This window comes from Oryzias latipes, chromosome 17, assembly GCF_002234675.1.
Source record: "Oryzias latipes chromosome 17, ASM223467v1".
NCBI classification, from domain to species: Eukaryota; Metazoa; Chordata; class Actinopteri; order Beloniformes; family Adrianichthyidae; genus Oryzias; species Oryzias latipes.
Genome location: NC_019875.2, coordinates 1,718,161 through 1,726,752, shown reverse-complemented (window position 1 = coordinate 1,726,752; position 8,592 = coordinate 1,718,161). Strand labels below are relative to the sequence as shown.

The 8,592-nt window shown below is 39.5% G+C and overlaps 1 long non-coding RNA gene across 2 annotated transcripts; it reads right to left on the bottom strand.

The window, feature by feature from the left end:
- Window positions 1–467: 467 nt before the first annotated feature.
- LOC111949138 lies at window positions 468–2,878 on the bottom strand. Of its 2 annotated transcripts, XR_002875206.1 has the most exons (6): window positions 2,701–2,878; window positions 2,502–2,596; window positions 1,703–1,756; window positions 1,328–1,485; window positions 1,158–1,249; window positions 468–752 (listed from the first exon to the last, which is right to left on the bottom strand). It is a non-coding gene; the product is annotated as an uncharacterized LOC111949138 (long non-coding RNA). The 2 variants fall into 2 exon arrangements; XR_002875205.1 differs by having other exon boundaries at window positions 2,502–2,870.
- Window positions 2,879–8,592: the final 5,714 nt, after the last annotated feature.

Sequence of the window (8,592 nt, the reverse complement as noted above, 5' to 3'; positions counted from 1 at the left end):
AGCAAGGACCTCAGTCCCAGGTATGTCTGTCCGTTCCAAATCCTTAAACAAGTTACCCCTGTCTCTTAACCGTCTTTTCTTGCTGCACTGAAAAAAATATAACAGTGGTTTAACTTAAAAAAATTGAAGTAATCTGTCACACCTAATATATTTGCATTGTATCAATGTAAATGAATAATTTAGCCTAACCTATTTTTTTTATTTCGGTTAAACTGATTCTGTGAGGTGAAGAAAAGCAATTATTTTGAGTTTCTCTAAATCAAAATAAATAAGTTCTGTTTTTTACTCATTGGAAATGTTCTACTTTATCTAACCTGAAAAAAACGACTTGATATAATCCATTTTTTAATCTTTGAGCAATTTACTTTTTAAAGTTGTCTCAGATAAAAATGTCAGGTTCACAATCTAATTAACTGAATTAAGCTTTAGAATTATATATTGATGTACACAGACTCAGAACACATTTCTTCATGTAAACAATATTTATTGTTCCATGAACATATCCACATCCAAATTTACAAACATGACATCTTTAAGATGTATAAACATCAAAACTGTTTCCCAATACTAATACACTTAAGTGAGGGGAAAAAAAACATTAATTGACACTAACTTAAAGCTGGCTGTTCAGTCTGAAAACTTTTTTCATCCATCACTATCTTGATGTCTGTTGGTGGACGGAGAAGATCCTCTCTCCCAGTGAGAAAGATCGCCATGGTTTCAATCTGCGGAGCATCACTGTCCAGACCGTTCTGCAGACATAAAAAAAATTAACATATGACAACTGGCGCGTTGCTCTAAAAGGTATAATTTTGTTTTAGTTAAATAAATAAGCCTCAATGTGTATGCTCACTTTACTTTATCAATGTTTCGGGATTAGATACATATGCCTGTGACCCCATAACATATTTTTGACTGTTAACGTTAAGCAAAAGTTGTATTCAAAGCAAAGAAAATTTAAAACAGAAATGTAAAATGCAAACTAAATGTTGTATTCATTTTTTTTTGGCAAAGTTGTGCACAAAGTCTTAGTATTTGTGCACAACTTTATCTTTATGAATATGTTTCTTGTTGGCAGTGATCTTAACCCATACAGTGCCATGTTCCATTTCCTACATCATAAAAGAGTGTCATAGTTGAGAGGTGGATAACCTTACCTGGTGTTCTTTAATGAGGTGCTCAAAAGATTCACCAAGTAGATCATCAGAGATTTTAGGATGGCTTCTCCTCTGATGGTAATGTCAACAATCTGAAAAGAAAGCTTGTCATTAGTTAAAAGTTCACCTAACCACCCAACTGCTCTATGGACCACTCATGTCATACAGACCCTTCATCCAGAACTTCTAAGATGTTGGTGGTCTGCTCTTTCACACGCCCTCCATTGCTCCTGATGACCTCTAGAAGTTTGGTGGAGTGTTTGTCCAACTGTGCAAAAAACTTTGCCTCCAAAGTAATTGTTGTAACTCTCAAGAAGTCTGCATTTATCTGAAAATGAAATCAGAGAACATGGATGATGATGGTCCAGTTTGTAATGTTTTAGGAGTTCAGATCGTCTTGAATAAGTATGGGCACAGTCTTTACAATTCCACGTTGATGAGTAACTGCGGAAAACAAACAGGTGTTTAGGGTGTAGGGAGAGCAATGTTATGATTGGGCCTTCATCACAATTGCATAGGTTGTACAAAACAAAAAAAAAACTTACCAAAAGTTAGTCAAAGGCTTCCAGACTGGATGCAGAGCAGAAACCGAAGAGTGTCTTTATGAAAAAATAAATAAAAATAGTCATTACAGATGATTACAGACAGTGGAAATCTCAATGATCATACACGATAATGACAGCCACACAGTTTGGAGCCATTCTCTCTGATTATTTTTATTTTTTGAATGTTGACAACAGGGAAAAACTGGGAAGTGTCACAAGCTCCTCCAGCCGCTTTTGACATTAAAAATGTGTCTGTGTTGAGTGTTAAGGATCCTGCTGCCGTATCCCATAAACTCTTTTTTTGTTCAATCATTATAAAAAATTTAATAGGTTTATTATTATTAACCTCCGACGACATACTCTGTCAAGTGACGTAATATTCACGCATGCGTGAACGGTCGGTTCGGGGAGAGCAGTTGTCCCTGTTAAATTCAATAAAATATCCAGTGTAACATAACGTAACACGGCTCATAGATGTTTTCCTGTAGTAAATAACATTCGACAGCAAATACACCACAAACAGTGTTTGATAGCAGTGTTGCATCAATTTGTACTCCTTATTAAAATAAATTCACCAGTCGCAAAATACGGCATGAGAGCCTCACTGTTAGTGCTAAATGTTAGCTTAACTGCACTAGCTTAACTGCACTAGCTTAACTGCACAGCAGCTAAAGTTGAATTTGCAGCAGAAAGTGTAAAAGCTTAAAATTCTTGGGGAAAACTCAAACCAATGCAAGCTTCGAAAACTGCCGACTGTATTTAAATTAGTGCTTTTGTCTTATTAGAGGTAAGAACTTACCTTTAAGCTGCTGCTGTCGGTCTCCTGGCGGCGGTTAGTTCCTCTTTTCCAAACAAACTTACTGCTGCTGGGGGTTGGGGACCGACTAACGTCGTCTGAAAATTGTGTCCAGGCAGTGAAGGAAATCCTCGTTTAAATGTACAAGGAGAAAACGACTGAACTAATTAATATACAATGATTTTTGTTGATGTTGTTTTACCTTACTTGTCGAGTTGTCGCTCTGAGAAGCAGTTCAGATTATGGCAGAAATACGGCCCGCCAAATTTGCATTTCATTTAGTGCGCATGCGCACATCAAACTCAACCTAATAATTGTGCTTTCACAAAACGAAAAAATTTTACTTTGGTACCCTGTTATCATTTACATTAAAGTAAAGTAAAAAAAAAACAAAGACACATTGCATAACTTATAAGAATTGAGTTCAAGAGAGTAAATTAAAATTTTTATATTAATGCAATGAGTAGAAACGCATCAAACTGATGACAGCAATGGTTTACTTTTTTCAGTGTGCCCCTGTAGCATGGAAACAGTTATGACCCCGATTTGACTTCATAGATTTAGACGGTTTCTACTTTTTGTAGTGATGTCAAGCTTTTACTACTGATTTGTAAAAATTATATTTTTTTAAATTACAGATATCCTTCTTGTTTACAGTTGAATAGGGACTTCATGCATTTTCATTTGCAAACTAAAGGTTAAGTTAATCCTGTGAAATTTGTATCATGAAAAAAAACTTTTCTCTTTTTTTTTCTGTTTTTTTGTTGCCTCTTTTTATACTGTAAGTATAAAATTCTTTAGCAAAGGACACAGGATAAGCTTCAGTGTGTAATTTATTTGTATTACTGTCTTGCAGAAACCTGAAGGCTTTAAGAAAGGAAATTCATTCTGCTGGAAGAGTTGAAACTGTGCTTCCTCCTCTCACATCTCCGCCCCTGAGGTATCCCTCTCTGGTAGCAGATTTTACATTTTTCACATTATCTTTTTCTCTTGCTGTAATCTCATCTTTTTCTCTGATGGCAGAAATTCAGGCCTGAAAGCAGCAGAGGGATGGATGACTGCCTAAATGCAGCATTTTATGCTAAAAAAAACAAGAAATGGTGTTAAAAACAGAGGAAGCAGCTGCTCTTTTTGAGCTAACCGTTATGCTTTAGATAATAAATTGGTTGTGCTAGCGACACGGATAAGTGCCAAAAGTCAGTAAGATCAACGGACGGTGTTTTTTAGTGTTGTTAATCTACAAATACGCCTGAGGCAGCAGCTGTCTCCATCAAGGACAAATGGAGGAAAATAATGGAACATTAGCATATAGTGTCAAGAATCAGTGCAGAAATTTGTCTTCCTCCCTGTCTGTGCAGAAGTGTGATGCACAAAAAAGCAGGTCCTTCTAAATTCAATTTCAGCTGGAGTTGTTGTGTTGCTTTTCTTTGAACTCGCTGTCTGCAGCTCCGCCTTAAGATCTTCACAGAAATGCAGCATCTGCATGCTTGGGTGAATAACTGCGATCTGCTGGATGGCTGTTCAACAAACGTCCTGATTTGGCACGCTCGCTTACGTTTCAGCAGCGTGTCTGTTCTGAGCTTCATCGTCCTGCCCGATTACCTCCAACAAGTTCCACATTTGGAGTTGTCTGGTGTCAACAAGCTTCAGTGGAGAACACGCCTTCCTTTCATTTCTTGGCTCGTGCACAAAAGCTGCCTTTATCTTCTTTAAGCCGTGGTAGAATTTCATGTCTTGTGATGTAAGAAACAGTCCTTTTTCCTACAAAAATGTCTTTACTTTTTTTGGTAAATTGATTTTCTTCAATTTACTGACACTTCTTTGAGATGATTTTTAGTGGTTATGATGAGTTTTTATGTTTTAACAATAGTTCCCAGATCACCATGGAAACCAAAGAAAGCTTGACCTCAGGAGTAAATTCATGGAGTAAAAACAACCAACTAACTAATGAGAAATCTTACCTGTGCTGATTTTATTATGGCCTGCAACAGTAGTAACTGACAAGGACCATGTTGTTTTTGCAGTCGTAAAAACATTTCTGCGCATTTGAGCAAAAATTGCTCCCCCCACATGATCGAAAACTCAACAAAATTTGCACACACCTAGTACTCAGTGGAAATGAAAATTGGGCATAGTGAACAACACCCCTCAAGAGTATGACATCACTGCGAGCGATACTGTTAAAAAAATGAATGAGGTCCTTCTCTTTTTGCTATATTTATTGAGCCTCTAGCGGCAGCAGTAAGACAGAATGAGAGCATTAAAGGAATAAAAACCAAACACAGCCATCGTAAAATCAGTCTTTATGCAGACGACACACTATTTTTTTAAATAATTCCCGTTCTGTAAACCAAGCAATGGCAAATATCAATTAATTCTCCTCCATCTCAGACTATTCAATTAATTGGAATAAATCAGTTTTTTATTACCACTGAACAGTAATTCAGAGCCAAGACACTCTCTACCAATCAAATCAGGCAAAATAAAATATCTAGGTATTTATTTTTCCCCCAAATTATCAGAACTGGTGCAGCTAAACCACACCCCATTACTGAAAATCATACAGGATGATCTAACCCGCTGGGTCATTCTGCCTCCGTCCCTCATGGGCAAGGTAGCCACGGGTAACCCTTGTGCTATCCTAGGCACTTTAACATTTGGAGTTGGGTCATCTAGACCCACTAGACAGTGCTCTGAACCTTTTTTCTTCAATGATTTGTGATCTTCACTGGTGTCCCTGGATTACATGAAATCTTTCCACCTTTATCCACCTTTGTCATGGTAGGGAGAACACGTCAATGGAAGGGTGGGGTCATCTAAGATAGCACAAGGGTTAAAGTGTCAAAATCCTCACTTTTACTGTGCAAAATGACACCCATCTGGAACAACCCAGACATCCTTATAAATAAAAAATGTTACACTTCCCAGCTTGGCAAGCAGGGGGCGTAACACTACTAGAGCATTTAATTATTGACAGAATATTCATAACATCCCAGGAACTTCAAGACAAACATGGAATAAATAACTTCTTACAAAATCAACAATTTAAATCTATAATTAATAAACAGTTTAAATACAAAGACAATGACCTAGAACTACCAGAATCAGTTATCTCTCTGATTAATTTTTCAATGAATAAAACTCTCTCCAAAATATATAAAATCTTATGAATTCTAGATAATAATATTTCAATCCCGATAACAAAATGGGATGCAGATTTGAGCATCAGCTCAGTTCAAGGCTTCTGGTCAGAACTTTGTCTAAACACCTGCAACCCTTGTGCTATCCTAGGCACTTACCATTGGGAGTTGGGTCATCAAGACCCACTAGACAGTGCGCTGAACCTTTTTTCTTCAATGATTTGTGATCTTCACTGGTGTCCATGGTTTACATGAAATCTTTCCACCTTTATCCACCTTTGTCATGGTGGGGAAAACATGTCAGTGTAAGGGTGGGGTCATCTAAGATAGCACAAGGGTTAAACTTACAAAAAGTCCAAACTTGCAGATAATCCATTTCAAAACTCTTCACAGAATTTACCACACTGGACAGAGGATGTTCAAGATGGGTCTCAGTAACTCAGACATTTGTGAGCACTGTGATAGTAATCTACCCGACAGCTACATGCACGCACTGTGGTTCTGCACACCTGTCCAGGCTCTCTGGCAGCAGGTATGTGCCGATTTATCAGTCTGGCTTAAGGTTTCAATCATGGCTTCACCGTCACTTTACGTGCTTGGTGACATGAGTGCCATTGATATAGAAGGAGGATTATAATCTATCATTTTCTCTCTTTGTATTGCTAAGTACCTGGGTGGGGCAGGCGGTACCTGGGTGGGGCAGGCGGGGGTGCCATGGGGTTCTCCAGCCTGGGAAGGGGGGTGTGGTTTGGGGGATCGTGTGGGTGTCTGGGCTGGCTTGGTGGGTGGTCTTTTTGCCTCTGCTGGGGGGGCTGGCGGGGGGTCCTCCCCTGGGGGTTCTGCCTGCACTGGATGGGCTCCCATCTGCATCTGAGGCTGGGATCGCTCCCTCTCTGGCTCCGGGGCGGGGTGGGGCAACTCCCCTAAAGTCTGTGGTCACTCCGGGCAACGCCCACGGGGTCAAGGGGGGTGGGCGGTCGGTCTGGTCTGCCATGTTGGGGGGGGGGGGTTGCCTGGGGGAGGGGGAGGGTCCACTATCAGTACGGGACCTTGGAGGTTTGGGGTCTCCACTGAGGCAATCGGTGGTTGCCCCGGCTGGTCGGCTGCCTCGGTCTCCCTCCCCTGGTTGTTGTATGGGAACCCCCCCCCCCCCCTCTTGGTTTTAATTGCACATTAGACATGTAGGACCCTTGGTAGGGGGGGCGCTTGGGCATCACGTCCAGCAAGCAGCAGATGTCCTTTTAATAATAATAATAATGGATTGGATGTATCTGCGCTTTTCAAGTCACTCAAAGCGCTTACATTGTGTCCATTATTCAGTCACTCCTCATTCATACTTGGTGATGGTAAGCTACTGATGTAGCCACAGCTGCCCTGAGGCAGACTGACAGAGGTGTGGCTGCCAGTTCGCGCCTACGGCCCCTCTGACCATCACCGGGATCATTCATGCACATTCACACACCAGTGGAGTCACACTGGAGGCAGGGTCCCTTGGTGGGGAGGGTGTTTGGACATTACTCATTTTTGAAGACCAAAAGCAATAAACCTACAAGAGCCATGCTAAAGCTAACATCCTAACGACCGACCGGTACAGAATCAAAGATGGGCAGGTTAACTAATTTACCATTGGGTAATGAATCTGTCAATCAAACTCATCAGCAAAACAGTCGTGACCGCTTTCGGCCAATTGAATGGCCTCTTAGACTTTCTGACGGTTTCACACAGGTGACAAAAAACCCCGCCCATCTTTGATTCTGTACCAGTCGGTCATTAGTGTGTTAGCTTTAGCATGGCTCGTAGGTTTATTGCCTTCGGTCGTCAGAAATTACTGGTTTGTGCAAATTTCTAGTGGACTTGGAAGCAAGGCAACAGTGGTTGAATGCAGTTGGCATTGAATCCAGCAAACTGTCTCCTGGTGATGGAATTTGCTATGAATGTTTCACTCGGGATAGATGCTAATACTTTATCCTTATTAGCTATGATGTTAGAGTCATCCAACACCGGTCTCTATGTTTAGTTATTATTTTTTTAAATTTGTCTGAATTAAATCATTATATTTCTTTTACAGAAAGATTTTTGTATGTTTAGTCTGTTTTAATGTTATAAAATTCCTTTTTACAAGCTTTATGCTTTGTGGTTGTTTGTGGTAAAAACTGTCCACACTTTAGATGAGGTGCTGCAAAACAATTAATAAACTGTTAACAAAGATAATTAATACATTTGTTAAACTCATAAGCAGTTTAGTAATATGGATTTTGAAGACAATGGTCTGACTTAAGATGTTAATAAATCTTATTAACACTTTCAGGTATTTGCAAGACATCTATAATGCTAATAAATATCTTACTAGCACCTTTCAAATTAATAAAGCCTATTAATTTGTTAAGTTAAATAATAAAACGTATTAAGCTTATGAACACTTAGGCTTGTGTGAGACATCTATACTGCTAATAAATGTCTTACTAGAACCCCAAACAATAATAATACTTCTTAATTTGTTAACAAAAGTTGTTAATAAATCTTATTAACACTGACACATTTGTTAGGCATCTATCTTCTTCTTCCTCTTTTGGCTTTTCCCATCAGGGGTCGCCACAGCGAACAAGTCGCATGGTAAACTTGGCAACGTTTTACGCCGGATGCCCTTCCTGGCGCAACCCTCTCGAACCGGGCTTGGGACCGGCACAGAAGTAGAGAAGGGAACAGGGAGCAGCCCGTAGTCGAACCCTGGTTTCACGGACGGAAGCCGCCGCAAACCAGCACGAGCTAAACCGGCTATTTGTTAGGCATCTATAATTCCAATAAATGCATTATTAGCAATCCAATAATAATGCTTCTAAATGTGTTAACTAAGTAATTTAATAAACCTTATTAGACTTATTTTACTAATAAATGTCTTATTAACACCCTAAAATTTGAATATAAGGCTTTTTAATGTGTTAACAAAGCTTGTT